Source organism: Chelon labrosus, assembly GCF_963514085.1.
Source record: "Chelon labrosus genome assembly, chromosome: 18".
NCBI lineage: Eukaryota > Metazoa > Chordata > Actinopteri > Mugiliformes > Mugilidae > Chelon > Chelon labrosus.
The window spans coordinates 22,875,632-22,895,951 of NC_140351.1; the positions used below are offsets into that span (position 1 = coordinate 22,875,632).

General features: G+C 43.6%; 1 long non-coding RNA gene across 1 annotated transcript; it reads left to right on the forward strand.

Annotated features, from left to right (window-relative positions):
• The first annotated feature begins 10,907 nt into the window (after nt 1-10,907).
• LOC311503209 lies at nt 10,908-19,891 on the forward strand. The gene is made up of 3 exons (XR_014699574.1): nt 10,908-11,187; nt 18,937-19,239; nt 19,374-19,891. It is a non-coding gene; the product is annotated as an uncharacterized lncRNA (long non-coding RNA).
• The last annotated feature ends 429 nt before the right edge of the window (nt 19,892-20,320 follow it).

Consider the following 20,320-nt stretch of genomic DNA (forward strand, 5'->3'; position numbering starts at 1 on the left):
ACCTCAGCTGTACTCCATACCTCCATACATTACATTCAGAACCAGCACAGTGATGTTGCCAACAATGAGGCAACATCAGAGAACCCCCCCCCCCCCCCAGTTTTATGTAAGATACTGTGTTCAGATGATTCACTGTAACCCAATGGAAAATTGATGTGGCACAACAGGGCAATGCAAAGCACTTATGCATTAAACAAACAAAACATATACACAAAATGTACATAACATGAAACATTACAATGCAAATCAATAGATTTGGAATATCAGAGAACATACTACATGTCTTGGTAAATTAAATACAAAAAAGGATACACACACGCACACACAGGAGTAACAAGACTCAATGCTGACGGTAAAAACAGGAGAAAAAAAGTGTTATTTTACTTTCTACACTGGCAAACTCCTGCGATAGACTGGCGACCTGTCCAGGGTGTACCCCGCCTCTCGCCCGATGACAGCTGGGATAGGCTCCAGCAGACCCCGCGACTCTTAACAGGACTAAGCGATTACAGAAGAAGAAGAACATTGGCAAACTAAAGGATGAACAGAGCTGCACCTGCTGTTACTGGTGTTTCCTGTGTGTGTGCTTGTGAATAAGTCACTGCTGCTTGTTGCTGAATTTATTCACTAGTGGTGCACTGTGAGGATATTAAGCTATTAGTTAAACGTTTGAGAAACTCTTTAGTAGTATTATTCACAACCTCAGCAAACATTAGCAAATGGATGCATGCATACAAAAACTAACAAAATCAATAAGTAAAATAAAATCCGTGTATATTATATTATATCCCAAACACCGTCATCAGCCGTGGCATCTGTGGCAGTTGTAACCCACTCCTGGTAACGGCTGTGATAATCAGACAACAAAGTAAGTTGCAAACTATAGTTTTAGTAAATAAAACTGCAAGTGATAAGCCACACACCACGAGTAACAACTGAATGAAAACGAAAATAAACTATTTCTGAAGAGAATTAAAGAAGAATTTGTTTACCACTATTCCTGTCCGTGTCTTCAGTGGGTCCAGTTTCTCCCCCACCCTGACGCTGGATGTAACAATGAGAGAGAGGGATCACCATGTTGTTTCACCAGCCTATATCCAGAGCAGTTTCTGGTTCCAGTTCTACACTTGTTTCTTTTTGATATTTTGAATTGAATTGAATTGAAATTTCTGTAAAGTAGATTTTTGTAGATTGTAACACAGCATGTGTTCATTACCTTTATGAAACCATTTATATTGTATAATTTCCCCGTGTACTCAATGCTTTTGATTTCTATACTGTATTCAAATCATCAGTGAATAGTAACATTAAAAAAGGTCATTTTGTGTTTTCATTTTTTATTTTTTTTTAAGTGAGCACCTAATAATACTTTGTTTTCATTATACCATTAAAACAGGTGAGTTGGTGCTTTTTAGGAAAATAAATACTGCTCTCTGTTTCCAACTATTAAGATGTTTTATCTTTATGTTAACTTATGTGACTATATGGATGGACCCAATCTTGACAGTTGATGTAATGCAATAATGTTGCTTATAGACTTATATTGCAACGTATAACGAAAAGGCAAAATCAACATGTATTTTGCAAACGAAATTAATTGTTTTCGTGTCGATTAATTAATATAAATCAACGACAAAGCCGCTTCTTCCAAAATAGTGTACACGACGATTTTATTTTGAAGTTTCTTGCGTGTGCTTCCTGTTCTTAGTCTCCTGACCTAGTATACAGTCAAGTCTCCTGACTGGAGTCGAGTCACGCTGGAGCGACTCTGTTGTCTCGTCCAAACAGTGGTTTAAGCAGTGGCATCGGAAATGCTTCTGCTAGGTGCCGATGCCACAGGAGCAGGGATAAGACCCAACCCATCATCAGTCTCTCTGTCTCCTCACTTTCTGGGAAGATATGGGATTGTCAGGACAACAGCGGAGGGTACTGTTTCCGTGACCGGAAAAAAAGAAGCTAGTACAAGAGTCCAACAATAACGGCGGAGAAAAGGAAACTCTGAGGAGGATGAGTCTCGACTGGGCCGCTTTTCTTCTGATCGGCCTTTTACTGGTCATCAGTCCTGTAGATGGAGGTGAGTGATGCGTTTACTGACAGGAATCATGGAACAGTGTTCAGCAATAGCTAATGCCATGCGGCTTCAGCCTTTTTTGCAGAGTTATTATTTATTTTTATTTTTTTTGGTCATTAATGGCAGCTTGTTTTGGGTGGAACCGTTAACTTAGCCTTTGCCTTTTGAGTATGTTTATGTATTTTTTTATATCACAAGCAAATCTCAAGTTTGGTGTAGAAATCAGCCTTACAATACAAGCAGTATGTCCGTGTATCAAGTACTATGAGACTCATAATCTATTGATTTGACGGTCCATTCTAGGCCCATTTTAACCAAAAGTGTATTTTTATCAAGCTTTTAGGATCAACCAATCACACCTCTTGAAATGATGACTCATACCTAGCAACGGGGGTCAACCACACCTTCTCAATAAAATGTCAAATCAGTAGATTTAATTATAGAATCTAATCTCTATGAAGACTGTGGAATTATAAATAATAATTTACATAAAGATAAATAAATAGTAAGCTATACTTTAAAAAACAAAATGTGTGAAAACTCCCACTACCACAGTATTCACATGTTGATAGTTCTATTTATTTGCTTCCATTCATTTACCATGCTGGTCATTTTTCATCCATTTGGTATTAACGAGGGTTAACAAGGGTTAAGATGGCTCATCTTCTTCTTCTGTAATCGCTTATTCCTGTTAAGGGTCGTGGGGTCTGCTGGAGCCTATCCCAGCTGTCATCGGGTGAGAGGCGGGGTACACCCTGGACAGGTCTCCAGTCTATCACAGGGCTTAAAATGGCTCAGCTTTCATCAGTTTCTGTGATTGCTAAACGGCCTAGAAGAAGCAGGGTTTCTTGGCGTTCAAATCTTCCACAAACCGAACAGCAGTGGAGAAGAAATGAAGTAGGAAACCCAACTGGACAGAGGAACAGTGTTTGCTTCTGGCTCAACTGGTCAATGAGAGTAAAAGTGTTTTGAGACGTAGATTTGGCGTTGCATTTCTTTCCAAATCTTCGTCATTTTTTGTGATTTTACAAACGGGAAAAAGTGGTCGAATCTGCTGATACTACTCTACTTGACCAATATATATATATATATATATATAAACAGAGACGTCAGACTGTAACGAGCTAAAAAAAAAATTAATTAAAACGGCTCTTTGATCTGACGTCGCCGTCAATATAAAGAGACGTTAGGCAGCCGCTTCCGGCGCTCCTGCAATGACGTGCTGGCAGAGCGACGTTCCGGTTCGGCGTTGTAGTCCGCAAACTGCGGCAGCATAAAAAAAAGTTTATATAGAGGTAGTTAATCCCTCTCGATCGATTGCAATGAACTGAATTGGAACCGGACCACGGGTTCACTGGCAAGTGGCTAAAATTGTGGATGTTTGGGTGAGCTGGATTACCGCTATTTATGTTTTTCCCTGCTGTTTTTGTTTTTTTTTGACGGACGTTGGAGGATTATGTATTTTTTTTTCTCTCTCTCTTTTTTCTCCCTCTCCGTCGTTTTGGATGTGGGAAATAAATAGGAACAAAAGACCACATGTTCTAAAATGGCTGCCCCTTTGGAGAACCTGGATTTTCTAGCAGAAGGACTCTGTGAGGATCCAACCATAAACATGGAGAATGCTGAAACAGGAACCAGCTATTCTCTGCTGGAAATGGAGCTTTGTGGAGAGTCAGAACTTCTGGGTCCATTAATTCCCTTGCCAACAAACATTGCTGAAAAGGAAACAAAAACCAATCAACATGGAAAAACGCTTCAACAGGCGTATCACAAGGAAGAAATACAGGAATTCATGAAACACCAGAAGGAGGAATTAAAGAGCTGCTTTGAGGAAAGCACAGAGGAAATCATAACTACAAGCAAAACAAAATTAAAGGAACTGGAGGACAAAATAAATAAGCAATTTCAATATATCCACAATCAGTTCACAAGCACAGTAAACTGGCGCATTCAACAATATCATGCAGAGCTGTTAAAGGACCTCAAATCTTTCCTTACCCCCATGGCATCCACAATGAAACATTTGGAGGAGGAAGTGTTACATTGTGCAGTAAAAATTGACGCACTGAAAGGAGAAGTATCAGGCATTAGGAATCTCTCAACATCACTGTATCCCTCATCGCTTGTAAACGCTTCTGTCCAAACTCTTTCTGTCATGCCTCAAACATTTGAGTATGACGCTCAGACTCACCGTCAAAGACTACAGTCCACCATGTACCCTGGTGACACAGAAGAGGAACTTATTTCCCCCGTTCCCTCTGATGTTCACCAAGAGGCCAGGACTAAGTATCATGGGAAAAGCCCAATTAAAATGCAGTTTCCAATGTTTGGAAGGTTGGAAGATGCACAGGATCCCTTACTGTTTCTGGAGAAATGTAAGGATTTCCTGGCTTTACATCCACTCTCAGACAGTGAACTTATTGCCACGCTTCGCAACGTGCTGCAGGGAACAGCCCGTGATTGGTGGGATGTTGCACGCCTGGAGATTACTACCTGGACAGAATTTGAAAGAAGATTTCATTCTGCCTTTCTTTCAGAAGACTATCAGGATGAACTAGCTGAACGGGTCAGAACTCGCATACAAGGAGAGGATGAGAGCATAAGGGACTTTGCTTATATGTACCGTTCATTGTGCAAAAGGTGGAACCCAAAAATGACCGAACAAGAAGTTGTTAAATTGACACTGAAAAACATTAATCCCAAACTGGCTAGTCAACTCCGAAGCAGCAATGTGAGTACTGTGGAAGCATTGGTCCGTCTGGGACAACAACTGGAAAAAGACAGAGAGAACCAACGTCAGTACGAACAACGAAAAAAATGTATGCAAAAACCAAACAAACCTGATCATGGTCCCCAGCCTCCATCCAACCCACCTGCCCAACCTGTTGTCTCTCAGGTTTACTGCTGGCGGTGTAAAAACTCCCATGCTCCATCAACCTGTCCACAGTATCACTCGGGAAGAAACAAATTTCAAAGACCACCATCTTCTCAGACCAACCAAAGCACAAGAAATGGACAAAATCAGCCTACACTTAATACACTTACCCACTCTGGAAACAGACTCCCATCATCAACACCTCCAGCCAAGCACCTGCCTCGACAGTTAGTCGTCCCCATTACAGTCGACTGTTGGAGAGGAACAGCCATTTTGGATACAGGTTCAACCTATACTCTCATTAATGACACCCTCTGGAGAGAATTAGGAGGACGTGAGGAAACATTAAAACCATGGCTGCAAGGTCCTTTGTACCTGGCGGATGGCACAGGAAGATATCCTCGTGGTATGTGGGAATTACAGGTTAACATTCAACAACAAACTGTAAATGTTCCTGTGGTGGTCTTGCCTACTCCATGCCTGGCGCTACCTGTTGTCCTTGGCCTTGATTTTGTTTTCCTCTCTGGGTTGCAGTTCGACGTATCGGAGAACACTTACTGGTTCAAGTCAGACCCCAGAAAGAAATATTATTTTATCCGGGAAGAAGCAGGACATGCAAGAGCTCCCGCACCACCGCAAGTTACCTTTTATTCGGCTGTTTCTCCAACTTTGGCCTTGCAAGGAACTTCAAGTGATTCTCCAGGAGGGAGACTGGATGGGGCTGTCCACTTTGCTCACTTGAATGAATCTGGAAAACAAAAATTAATCAAACAATTGGAAATGAACGTTGATGTCTGCACGGAAAACATTGGACGAACAACTGTTTTGTCTCACCTCATTCCACTCACCCATGACATGCCCATCAGACAAAAACCTTACCGCTGTTCCCCAACAAAACTGCAGGAAATGAAAGAACATATTGAGGTAATGTTGGCAGAGGGAATCATCACCCCTTCCACATCTCCATATGCCGCTCCAGTTGTCCTGGTTCCCAAGACGAACAACCCCAAGTCACGCTTTTGTGTTGACTTCCGAAAGTTAAATGCATCAACTCAAACAGATGCTTACCCCATCCCAAACATTCAGGAGATTCTGGAATCACTAGCTGGATCCTCAGTCTTCACCACCATTGACTTAAACAGCGGTTACTGGCAGGTGCCAATGGACGAAGGAAGCAAGGAAAAAACAGCTTTCATCTGTCCACTTGGCTTATTTCAGTTTGAGGTGATGCCCTTCGGCCTCAAGAATGCCCCAGCGACGTTCCAGAGATTGATGGAGTTGGTTCTGAGGGATCTGCGGGGAAAGATTTGCATGGTCTATTTAGACGACATCATCATACACTCATCTTCGTTGGAACAGCATCACTATGACCTGCAAGCAGTCTTGGATAGACTGCGAGAGGCGGGACTGACCATCAACTTGAAGAAATGCCAGTTCTTCAGAACCTCCCTCAAGTTCCTGGGTCACGTGGTCTCGGTGGATGGTGTTCAGGTTGATGAGGAGAAGACTCGAGCTGTGCAAGCCTTCCCCATTCCCAGGAATATTAAAGAGCTTCAGAGATTTTTGGGGATGGCAGGCTGGTACCATCGGTTTGTTCCAAATTTCTCACAAGTAGCCGACCCTCTCAATGCTCTAAAGAGAAAAGGTTCCAAATACCTTTGGACGCCTGCATGTCAAGTTGCTTTCGACACACTGAAGCAACTTCTTGCCTCTCCTCCAATTCTTGGCCATCCAGATTTCACCTTGCCATTCACCGTTTATACCGATGCTAGCGATGTGGGATTGGGTGCCGTCCTAGCTCAACAAACAGGGTTGGGCAGTGAGGCAGTCATCGCTTTTGCTAGCCGGACTCTGAATCCTGCAGAAAGAAATTATTCTACAACAGAACAAGAGTGCTTGGCAGTGGTATGGGCATTAGAAAAATGGCGTTATTATTTGGAAGGGAGCATGTTCACTGTTGTCACCGATCATTCATCTCTAATCTGGGTTTTTAAAACTCAAAAACCGAGCACTCGGCTGATCCGGTGGGCACTGAGACTACAGGAATTTACCTTTACAGTCGAGTATCGGAAAGGGAAGTACAACATCGTTCCCGACGCCCTGTCCAGAGCTCCTGTGGACTGCCAGTTTCCCACTTGTGCCACGGTACAACCAGCAAAAAGAGAAATGTCTGAAGCTCTTCAAATATCTGACGAGGTTGTCTGGAAAGCCCAGCAGGCTGATACAGAGACAGTGAAACTGTATGAATCCATACTTGACTCAGGTGAGCAAACCATCAACTCTGTCACAAAGTTTACCATCTTGGAGGACAAAGTGTACAGGATTGTGCAGCTACCTCATAAAACGCTTTATCAAGTTTATATTCCATCATCTCTTCGGGATCAGCTACTCCATCTTTTCCATGACCATCCCCTAGCAGGTCATCTAGGGAGATACAAAACTTATAAGAGACTGCAAGCACTGGCATATTGGCCCAAAATGAGTCTGGATGTGAAAAATTATGTTCAGTGCTGTCAAATTTGTCAAGTGCAAAAACCTGAGAACAGGAGACGCCCTGGAAAGTTACAGCAGACTACAGTCAGTCGGCCATGGGAGATGCTGGGAGTGGACATTATGGGACCCTTTCCAAGAAGTTCTGTTAACAACAACTATCTATTGGTCTTTGTCGACTACTACTCACGTTGGGTAGAGTTGTTCCCTCTGCGCCGGGCCACTGCTGAAACAGTTTCCCAAGTGCTCAGCCGAGAAATACTCACTCGCTGGGGAGTACCAGATTACATACTTTCAGATCAGGGTCCCTAATTCATCTCTTCAGTATTCGCAGGCACCTGTAAGAAGTGGAACTTAAAACAGAAGAAAACTACCCCTTATCATCCACAAACGAACCTAACAGAAAGAGTGAACAGAAATTTGAAGGCCATGATTTCTTCCTATGTGGAGAACAAACACAAGAACTGGGATAAATACTTGCCAGAGTTCCGTTTTGCACTCAACACTGCTGTCCATGAGTCCATCGGAGTGACCCCGGCCGAGCTTAATGTTAGCCGGACGCTAAAGGGACCAATAGATGCCGAGTTGAGTCCTGAACTTTGTACACCGGATGAACCAGCCTATGACCAAATGGACCAAATTGTAGATTTACAACAATTTGTGACAAAAAACATGCAAAAAGCAAAGACACGTCAAAAACTTAACTATGACCGTTACAGGAGAGAGCAAATGTTCATAGAAAAGGACAGAGTCTGGTTAAAAACTCACCCTTATTCCAAGGCAGATAAATCTTTCTCTGCCAAACTTGCTCCACGCTGGAAAGGCCCCTACAGAATCGTGCGGAAAATAAGCCCACTCAATTATGAGATCGTCTTGGAGGATTCCGGAGAGGATCTCAGAGTCGTAAATATCGCAAATTTGAAACCTTGCTATCCCACAGCAAGCGACTGGGAGAGGCAACAGCGCCAACAAGTCATTAAGATATTCGAAGCAGAGTCGGAGGATGAAGACTTTCTGGGATTCGAACAGAACAATCTTGATGACTAAAATTAATTAACTGTATGCCACCACCTGTTCAGGCTTTTCACAGGGGGAAGGGGGTGTAACGAGCTAAAAAAAAAATTAATTAAAACGGCTCTTTGATCTGACGTCGCCGTCAATATAAAGAGACGTTAGGCAGCCGCTTCCGGCGCTCCTGCAATGACGTGCTGGCAGAGCGACGTTCCGGTTCGGCGTTGTAGTCCGCAAACTGCGGCAGCATAAAAAAAAGTTTATATAGACGTAGTTAATCCCTCTCGATCGATTGCAATGAACTGAATTGGAACCGGACCACGGGTTCACTGGCAAGTGGCTAAAATTGTGGATGTTTGGGTGAGCTGGATTACCGCTATTTATGTTTTTCCCTGTTGTTTTTGTTTTTTTTTGACGGACGTTGGAGGATTATGTATTTTTTTTTCTCTCTCTCTTTTTTCTCCCTCTCCGTCGTTTTGGATGTGGGAAATAAATAGGAACTAAAGACTAACGGACTTTTGCCTTGAAAAAGGAATTATTGTTTTGTGTTTTTGAGAGACTGCCTACACCTGGAAAAGTGGACATTGTTTTTTGTTTTGTTTTTGGTTGTTGTGTAAATACATTTAAAAGAAAAAAAAAAGGACAAAGTGGTATTTTGGTTTGTGTTAACTTTATTTAAGGTTGTATGAGTTGGTATTTAATTTATGCATCCTTTGTGTCGGTTTGACTGAAAAAGAAAAACAACTTATATTTAAATTGTCAGGCTGAGTCCTGACTGGCACCCCAAAAATAAAATAAAATAGGATAATAAGTTGCTTTAAAAAAAAACGTCACAAGACGTCAATGGGGACAGATCATAGAGATGAAGTTGTGCTGAAAAAAAAGATACCAAGCATGGGTATGGCAAACATTTTTTTATGTGGTATGTAAAGGCAAAATCAAAAGTATTCAAAAACGGCCAAAATGGGCTCAGACCCCAAAGGGTTAATAAGCTAATATCAGATTGTCAGTCTGGCCAAACTCAAACATTAAAGGTTTGTACTGTTTTATTTACTGGAAGGTCTCAGGTTAGCTGGCTCTGCTTCATTTCTCCTTTTTAACTCGTTTTTATAAAAGAAACCGGGTTTATTGGGTTATAGAAAAAAATAACTATCTTTGTTTCTTCCTTCAATCTTGGGGCCTCTACCAGAGGTCTGGGAGCTTGAGGGTCCTGAGCAGTATCTTAGCTGTTCTTAGACACTCTTCTGGGCAGAGCTCTCAGATGTTGTCCCTGGAATCTGCTGGAGCCACTCTTCCAGTTTTAGGGTCACTGCTCCAAGTGTTCTTATCACCACAGGGATCACTGGTGCCTCCACCTTCCACATCTTTTCTAGCTATCCTCTCACCCCTTAGTATTTTCTCAAGCTTCTCATGTTCCTTCTTCCTGATGTTGATATCACTCAGGATTGCTACATCTACCACTAAGGCACTCTTGTGCCGTTCATCCACCGCTAATGTCCAGTTGGTTAGCCATCGCCAACTTGTCATTTTGTATCTGGAAGTCCCACAGGTGCCATTTCGACCATGGGACTTCCAGTCCGTACTCTGTCTCTTCCTGTGCACTATTACAGCAACATGGTTATGGTCTTCCATGTATGCCCTGCCTACTAGCATCTTAAACCTTGCTGTTATGTGCTGGATTGTCTCAGGGGTGTCTTTGCACAGCCTTCACCTTGGGTCCCTCCTGGTGTGGTAGATCCTGGCTCCTGTTCCTGTGCTGCCATGATTAGTGCCTCTGTGCTGTCTTTCAGTCCAGCCTTTTCCAGCCACTGGTAGAATTTATGGATATCAGCCACTTCTGTTGTCTGTAACCAACATGTAGAATCAGAAGACTTTGCTTATTCTCTATCTTTGAAAACAAAGAACATATCTTCAAATGAAACTCTTACCTACAAAGTTATAGAGGAAAGTTGATGTTTATACTGAATGAAATCTCAAAGTGGATCTCTTTATCTGATGTTTCAGAAACTGAAGTGTCCTGTGTTTTCATGGAAAGATGCATCTTACCGTGCAGTTTCCAGTTTGGCCGTGAAGTAGTCATCCACTGGTTTTGGTTGAAAGCTGGAAACCTTCGTGTCCACTCGTTCTACAACAACCAAGACCAGCTGGGACACCAGGACCAGAACTTCAGAGGCAGGACATCACTGTTCAAGGAGCAGATCTCCAGAGGAAACGCCTCACTGCAGCTGACAGGAGTGAAGGTTCAGGACCAGGGAAGATACCAGTGCTACACCAGCACCATCAGTGGAAACAAGGAGTCATTGATCTACCTGAAAGTGGACGGTATGAGACAGTAACACCATCAGGTTGTTTGTGTTTTGTGCAGATCATTTCTAAATGGAACAATTGTGTTGCCATGTTGGTCAATTTTCCCAGCTCCAGTTCCCATTTTTTGTATTGTTGTATTGTGCTGTATTGTGAACTCTTTTTCCAGCTCCAGTCCATGAAGTGAACATTGATCGGGTAGGAAACAGGATCACCTGCAGCTCTAACTGGATCTACCCTGAACCTGAACTCACCTGGTCCACCAGACCTCCATCCAAAGAGACCTTCAAGAACACAACCACAGTCCAGCAGACTGAACAGCAGCTTTACAACATCAGCAGTTCTCTGATACTTTCAGACAGTGACAATGATCTGGTCTACAGCAGCACCATCAGCACTCAGAGAAACAAGAGGAGAGCTACTTTATTTAAACCAAGTAAGTATTTTAAGAAGACACCAGTCTTTACAAACTCATCTACTGTATTTCTTTTTCAGCTAAATCACTGTTTTTTTTCCTGTTTCTTAAATAATATATCAATACACAGTAGCAGTGTAACACCTGGTTGACTCAAACTAACCTTGAGGCACTAAGTATCATTAAGCCAGTATTAAAAACTGTATCTATGCTGACCAAACTGGGTCAGTGTTAATGCATTCATTTTAGATTAGATTAGATTAGATTCAACTTTATTGTCATTACACATGTACATGTACAGAGCAACGAAATGCAGTTTAGCATCTAACCAGAAGTGAAATAGGCAGTAAGTGCACGTGGCATAAATATTATGGTAAATAAGTATGGTACAGGTTGTTTTTACAGCATATGGACAATATTTACAGATCAGAACCTATGTACAGGTGAGGCCATATATACAGGTTAATGAGCAAGATATACATAACGATTGAGTGAGGTACTATGAACATATACAGATGGATTTGTTCGTTAAATGCGAGTAGACTATAAACAGGAACTAGCATAATTTACAATAGAGGAGATGGCAGGTGATAAATTAGGCGATACAAAAACAGATGACGTGAGCAACTTACAGTGCAAAAATAAATAATAAGCAGTGGCTTTCTAAGTTACTAGACTAGTGCAATATTCGGTACATAGTACTGTGCAAACAGATTGTATAAAGTGAGCATGTGCAGAGCAGTCCAATAGTGCAGTGGTGATGGTGTAAAAGTCTTTGGTCAGTGATTGAATGATGAGTTAAGGGGTGTGAATTGGTGTGTAGGGGTCAGCATGGGGAGTGTGGGGCAGGAGTCAGCGGGGGTTTGAGTTTAATAAGGTCACAGCTCTGGGGAAAAAGCTATTCCTCAGTCTGCTGGTCCTTGTCCGGAGGCTTCTGAAACGCCTGCCTGAGGGCAGGAGGGAAAATAGTCCATGTGCCGGGTGGGAGGAGTCCTTCAGAATGCTGCGGGCACGACGCAGACAGCGCTTCTTCTGGACGTCCTCAATGGCAGGGAGTGGAGTTCCTGTGATGCGCTGGGCAGTTTTCACTATGCGCTGCAGGTGTTTGCGCTCCACAGCAGAGCAGCTTCCGTACCGGACTGTGACACAGTTGGTTAGGATGCTCTCAATCACACAGTGGTAGAAGTTCACCAGGATGGCTGAAGACAGATGATTCTTCTTCAGTGTCCTCAGGAAGAAGAGGCGCTGGTGAGCTTTCTTGACCAGGCTGGAGGTGTTGGTGGTCCAGGACAGGTCCTCTGAGATGTGGGTCCTCAGGAACTTGAAGCTGGAGACACGCTCGACGGCCATTCCGTTCATGTGAATGGGGTCATGCGTGCTTCTTCTCTCCTTCCTGAAGTCCACAATGAGCTCCTTCGTCTTGCTGGTGTTAAGGAGCAGGTTATTGTCGGCGCACCATGTGGCCAGGTGCTGTACCTCTTCTCTGTAGGCTGTCTCGTCGTTGTTGGCAAGGGCGTAGAATTGGGTAGGGACGCTAGGGACACGTCCCTACCAATATTCAGTCCCCGCTGTCACTCCTTCTGGTTGAAAAAGCCACATGCAACCTGCTAGTTGGACCGGACACAGATATCTGCAGTTGCGAGTGTAAGTCATGTAAGTTGACTATGGGGCCATTATTGTAGCAAAACTATCTGCAAATGTGTATTTCAATCCGTACAACTAAATTTGCAAATGTGTAAAAAAAAATCTGTGTGTGTGTAACTGGATTTGCAAATGTGTAAAAAAAAAAAAATCCGCAAATGCGTACATCGATCTGTATGCGTAGATAAACCTGTAAATGTGTGATCTGTAAATATCTGGCCTCTCCATTGGATGTGTTCTTACACGTGACTTTTGCTACACTTCTGCCGCAGCAGATCCGCAAATGCGCGTAGTGATTTGCAAATGCGTGTGGAGATTTGTCTGTGTGCCTGCGTAGCTATACAGCTACATACCACCAGTGGGCGCTAGGCTAGCACCAAATGATATTAGCTACCGGCTACCTGGGCTGGCTGGTACCACAGACTGTATGGCTGGGACGAACACTGGTCCCGATCCCGATGCAATGGAGGCTGGATGGCGTGCTGTAACTACATAACAGGGCTCTCGAATGAGACACACACATTTCAATAAGTTCACACGCTCACACGCCACGCTGAGAAGTGATAAAATTCGCCGCACATTATTAACATAGACTGTTTAAAATGAGTAATCTACGAATGGATGAGGCGAAAGCAGACTCCTCTGCTTGAATCAGCGACCTATCAGCAAATCGATGGGACAAAATATTATTTCTAGTTGCCAGGTGAAAGAGTAGCACCGTAAATGCGTGCACACGTCAAAGAAGAGCTGGAAGTGGAAGCCCGGGAGGATGAACTTATTTTAATGCGTGAGAGCCCTGTTATGTAGTTACAGCACGACATCCAGCCTCCATTGCATGCACGTGTAAGAACACATCCAATGGAGAGGCCAGATATTTACAGATCACACATTTACAGGTTTATCTACGCATACAGATTGATGTATGCATTTGCGGATTTTTTTTACACATTTGCAAATCCAGTTACACACACACGGACTGAAATACACATTTGCAGATAGTTTTGCTACAATAATGGCCCCATTGTTGTCAACATGTTCGGCATTTGTTCTTCATGGGTCACGTCAGCTAGACGGATTTTAATGTCAATGGTGTCATTTACATTTGTGTTTGTGTCTGTTTGCGTGCGTGTACGTGTGTGCTGTATAGGATTTGAAGGATCAGGATGTCAAAGAAAAGAAAACTCGACATAAGAGACTTCTTTAGGAGTCAAAGTGTAAGTTACTTCAAGGGTGTATAGGTAGAGGCTCAACAATACAGATATTGAATAAAAGAGACTATTTAATGCCAAAGAGATACACTTTTTAAAAATTTATTTTGAATTCTTATTTTCATGTATTTGTGTAGAAGTGAGCAATGGTTTAAAAACACAAATGAAGAAACTTTGTAGTGGATATACAATAAAACCTCACATTCTAGATGATCATGTGATTTTATAATTATAATATATAATTAATTAATATTAGGTAATATTAATATTTGGTGAAAGCCTTTTTGCTCAGGCAATAACTTTACCATCAAGCTCTATAATCATTGTATCCCTAATGTATTTGTTCATATGTCATGCATCAACATATTTTTGAAAGGTGACAGATAGCAGAGAGGCTGGAAGAGATGGAGGAGGAGTGGCCAGAGAAGGTAGAGGAAGAGAGGCAGGAGGAGGTAGAGAAGGAGAGGCTGGAGCAGATGAAGGAAGAGAGGCTGGAGGAGGGAGAGAGCCTGGAGGAGGTAGAGAAGGAGAGGCTGGAGCAGATGAAGGAAGAGAGGCTGGAGGAGGGAGAGAGCCTGGAGGAGGTAGAGAAGGAGAGGCTGGAGCAGATGAAGGAAGAGAGGCTGGAGGAGGGAGAGATCCTGGAGGAGGTAGAGAAGCTGGAGGAGGTAGAGAAGGAGAGGCTGGAGCAGATGAAGGAAGAGAGACTGGAGGAGGTAGAGAAGGAGAGGCTGGAGCAGATGAAGGAAGAGAGGCTGGAGGAGGGAGAGATCCTGGAGGAGGTAGAGAAGCTGGAGGAGGTAGAGAAGGAGAGGCTGGAGCAGATGAAGGAAGAGAGACTGGAGGAGATAGAGGAGGTGAAGCTGAAAGAGAGGCTGGAAATTCACAGGTGAGGTTAAATAATGATGGATATGTTAGTCATGAGATTCAGCACTGTGACAAATGTTAGTGTGATGATGATCTGAATAGCAATGCTTCACCTATGTGGCTTTAAAATCAGAGCTTTATATCAAATCTGGTGTTCATGATCATGTATTACTAGTGTGTATGTGTTTACAGTAGTTGCTACATGTATACAGTTGTCAAATTTATATTGTGGTTTCTTCCTAAGGAAACTGATCCACCTGGAGAGAGCAGCAGGGAAAGTGGCAGGGAGAATGGCAGGGAGAGTGGCAGTAATCAGGAGGATATTCTGGACAAGCCCAACCAACCTGACACAAATAACATTCCAGCTCAATAGCTATCAAACAGGGTCCTCCGTTTCCAAGCGAGTTGGTACAAGCAGTATCCATGGCTGCACTATAGCTCCTCCATCAAGTGTGTTCTGTGTTTTCACTGTGTGAAAACATACACCATAAAGAAAAGTGAATTGTCCAAAAAGGCAGACCCTGCCTTTTCATCAAAGGGATTCAATACTTGGAAAAATGCACTTGCCAGTTTTCAGCGGCATCAAAATATCAAATCCCACCATCATGCCATGACTGTTAGTGCTCAAGAGAGAAGCCCAATAGATTCACAACTCTCAAGTGCATGGGCACAACAACAAGAGGATGCTAGGCACTGCCTGCAAAATATTGTGGGATCAATACAGTACCTTGCCAGGAATCTATTTCAGCTTTTGAAATTCAAAGCCAAGGATGATGCACGTCTCCGTGCTTGGCTAGCTCGCTGTCATGACTATACCTCTCCTCAAGTGCAAAATGAGATTTTGCAAATGCTAGGAAACTGTATTGTCAGGAGTATTGCACAGTCCATCCAGTTGCTACCAGTTTTGCAGTACTCACTCATTATTGATGGCACACAAGATGTCTCAGGAACAGAGCAAGAGTCTATTTGTTTAAGATATGTGGACCATGACCTGGTACCACATGAGGTTTTTATTGGTTTGTATGAGGTCCATGGTACCACTGGAGTTGAGATTGCAAAAATGGCTGAGGATGTCCTCTTGAGGCTCAATATTGCCATTTCTGGGTTAAGAGCTCAGACATATGATGGTGCTGCGAATATGTCAGGCAAATATTCTGGAGCACAAGCAGAACTGAAGAGACAGCAACCACTGGCATTGTTTGTGCATTGTGGGGCACACTGTCTTAACTTGATCATACAGTCTGCATGCAGACCCAGTCCTTTGATAAATAATTCCTTGCAGTGGGTGCATGAACTAGGGACGTTAAGCAAACTGGAAAATTCAAGAACATATTTTCTGCAGCAGTAAGTTCAGAAGGACCAGTAAAGTCACTCAGTCCACTTTGCCCAACCAGGTAGACAGTGAGAGGAAAGCCATCAGAGCAGTGCTGTCTCAGTATGAACGTGTTTTGTCTAGCTTGGAGGAGATGGCATCAAGTGGGTCTAACACAGGCATGAGAGCAAATGGTCTGCGAGAGAGGTTTGAGAAAGGGAAAACTGTACTTGAACTTTGTCTGGCATTAGAAGTGATAGAGGAGCTGGAGTGTCTGAGCACATCTCTGCAAAAAAGGACTGAAACTGTTGCAGGGATGAGAAATGCCATAGATTGTGTCAGATCTACTGTACATGACAAAAGAAGTGAGGAGAGCTTTCATGAGGTTTTTGAGAAAGCAGTGGCAATGGTTGACTCCCTTGGGATTGAGCCCATCCAGATTCCTCACCAAAGAAAGCCAACAAAACGATACACTAGTGAGGTGAGCCAGCACACTCCCGAGTCAGCTGAGGAGCATTATAGAACAGAGTTCTATAAAATGTTAGCTAGTGTACATATTCAGTTTGAGGAGAGGTTCAACCAACCAGATCTAGATGTCTTGCAGAAGCTGGAGGAAACTCTCCTGACTGGAGAAGTGAAGGACATTGTTGATCAATACTCAGAGCTAAACAGGGACAGATTAAAGGTCCAACTAGCCATGTTTAGGTGCAAATACACTTTCAAATCTAGTGTTGAAATGGCTGACATAATGAGAGGTTTGACAGTTGAAGTGAGAGGCTTGTTTGATCAAGTTGAATCCCTTGTTAGGCTGCTTTTAGTCATCCCAGTTTCATCAGCTGAGGCTGAAAGAAGTTTCAGTGCTCTTAGGAGACTTAAAACATGGTTCAGAACCACCATGATACAAGTAAGACTGAACAATCTTGCTGTGTGCCATGTCCATCAGGGAAAACTGGACAATACTGACCTGCCAGAAATCTGCCAGCAGTTCATTTCTGCCACAGACCAGCGTAGGCATGTGTTTGGCTCTTTCAAATAAAGTAAAGATGAGAACTCTTCGAAGTTGCCCCCTTGTCATTCATTATTTGCTTTAACCTATAACAACTGCATGATGTGAAATTATGATTGCAAATGTAAAAAAACGTCAACTTTCAGGAGTGCTGCCTTGGAGCACTTTTGTGTCCCCACCAGTCTCAAAATCTGGTCCCTTGGTTGTTGGTGATGAGACCAATCACGGTGGTGTCGTCTGCGAACTTGATGATGGAGTTGGATCCATGCACAGGTCTGCTGTCGTGGGTGAAGAGGGAACAGAAAGGGGCTCAGCACACAGCCTTGTGGCACACCGGTGTTGAGTGTGACAGTGGTGGAGCAGATCTGGCCTGACCTCAAGTGTTGTGGTCTGTTGGTCAGAAAGTCCATGATCCAGTTACAGAGGGAGGTGTTGGTGCCCAGAGCTCCAAGTTTGGTGATTAACTTGGAGGGGATGACAGTGTTGAATGCTGAGCTGAAGTCAACAAACAGCAATCGTGCATAGGTGTGGTTACTGTCCAGGTGTGAGAGCACAGAGTGCAGTGCTGTGGAGACTGCATCATCTATGCTCCTGTTGCTACGGTAGGCGAACTGGCGTGGGTCCAGTGTGGGAGGGAGGGAGTCCTTCAGGTGCGCCAGGACCAGTCGCTCGAAGCACTTCATAATGATGGGTGTGAGTGCTACAGGGCGGTAGTCGTTGAGGCACGTCGGCTTGGAGTCTTTTGGCACTGTCACGATGGATGCCGCTTTAAAACATGTTGGCACAGCTGCTTGGGCGAGGGACAGGTTGAAAATGTCCGTGAAGATCCCGGTGAGCTGCTCCGCACATGCTCTGAGCACACGTCCTGGGATGCCGTCTGGTCCAGCAGCCTTGCGTGCGTTGATTCTGCTCAGTGCCGTGTGGACATCAGTGTGGGAGAGTGAGAGGGGCTGGTCTGCAGGGAGTGTTGTCTTGGTGGCGGTGTTTCCGTTGTCCCTCTCAAAGCGAGCGTAGAAGTTGTTTAGCTCGTTCAGGAAGGAGACGTCCGTGGCTGTGGGGGTGGGGTTGTTGGGCTTGTAGTCGGTGATGGCCTGGATGCCTTGCCACATGCGTCGGGTGTCAGAGTTGGAGAAGTGACCCTCTATCCTCAGCTTGTAGCAGTGCTTGGCCTTCTTGATGCCCCTCCTCAGGTTTGCTCTGGATGTGCTGTAGGCCTGTGCATTCCCTGATCTGAAGGCAGTGTTACGGGCCTTCAGCAGAAGCCGCACCTCCTTGTTCATCCATGGCTTCTGGTTGGGGTACGTGGTGATCTGCTTCTCTGTCGTGACATCATCGATGATGGTGGTGATGTAGTCCATAACAGAGGAGGCATAATTGTCAATGTCCAAGTGTGAGCCACAGGTGGCTTGAGAAGCAAACGTACTCCAGTCCGTGTGTTGAAACCTGTCCTGGAGTACAGAGTCTGTCCCTGCTGGCCACACCTTGATGGTCCTCACTGATGGCCTGACACGGTTCATTTTAGTGGTGTCCCATGCCCCAATCAGGAACTAGAAAGTCAGTTTTGTTTGTACTTCTTCAGGAACTGCAACAACAATCACTTTAAGCAGTTACCCAATGGATCCCATTTGGAGATACGGCATAAAAGAATATTTATACCACCTCTTAATTTAGTGTATCCCAATATGTGTTTCTGTATGTTTGATCAGTTTATCAGTTTTTATGTTTTATGATTTCAGCGTCTATCAGTGGATCAAAAGCTGAAACAACAATCTCCTGCTCTGCCTCCAACACTTCTCTAACAAACTTCAGCCTTGTTTGGAGATTCAACCACAGTCAGATCATCCTGAACAGGACCAGGACTGATGTCTCCTCCACAGTGTCAGAGGAGTGGAGGCAGCAGGTGAAGAATGTATCAGAGTCAGGCAGCCTCACACTGCAGGACTTGTCTTCAAATCAGGAGGGAATATACACGTGTGAACTCAGATATGATGAGGAGACACTAAGAAGTGACACCATAGTGAGGATTGAGAATGATCACGGTAAAGTGGCAGAACTAACAACTCTCAGTCTCTGTTATTAAAGATGCAGTTGCTGTCTGTAAAATCTGTGTGACCTTAAAGTCATTGTGAAGTGCTAGAGACCCTTGAATCAACTGACTCTTTCTCTGTTTCAGGGAATACAACCAGTACGAGAGGATTTATAGGTGGGATGGTTGCAGTCATTGTCACTGCAGCAGCAGCACTAACTGGCGTGGTACTGTGCCTTAAAAAGAAAACAGGTAGAATGGCATTCTGCCATCACTCTTGTGTCTTCTATGTTGGTGATAGAAAAATATTGGGTTTAGTTACTAGGTTTAGTAAACAGGTTATATTCATGCACGATTTAGTACCTTGTTTTGTAGAAAACCTATTAGTTCAAGGAGAGTGCAGGAGGCCTGAGGCCTTGGTGCCATCTCAAGGAAGATACTCCCTCCTTCTGGAGAATAGATAACATGTTTGTTGCTAGCCAGTATGATGTGTACTGAAGATAATCTAGCATTGAGTACAAATACTGTGTCATTTCTCTGTTCTGGGAGCTCCTCTCTGATAACCTTGTGTAGTGTGAGATCCTGTGCACTGCTTGAATAAAGAGACGCTGACTTCGAGATCCTTATTGCAAGAATGGTGATTCCTTTTTTCACCTCACATAATTTGGTCCTTCGAGCCGGATCCCTGGTGCCATCCTTTTCCTTCTCCAAACCAGGGAATGTAAAGACCGTGCACGGCATAACTAAAATCTTTATCTGTGAATTCAGAATAAGGCATTGCACGGAAGGACGAGGGACGGGTTGGTAATGGGATCAGACAAAGGTGAGAAGTGAGTTAAAAAATAAAAAAGGTTCAATATAGTTTTCTCTTCTTAGCAATTAAAAGAGGTTATAAAAGAAACTATGAGAGAGTGAAGGCCTATAAACAGTACTGAGTTGTGTAAGACCTACTGAGAATAGGACGTAGGCATTGGTTTTTAGATATTCCAAAAAGTGCAAAAAGTTTGTTGGGAGTATTGTAGGGCTGGGTGATATGGACCAAAAGTCATATCCCGATATATTCAGGCTGAATGTTGATATACGATATACAGTTG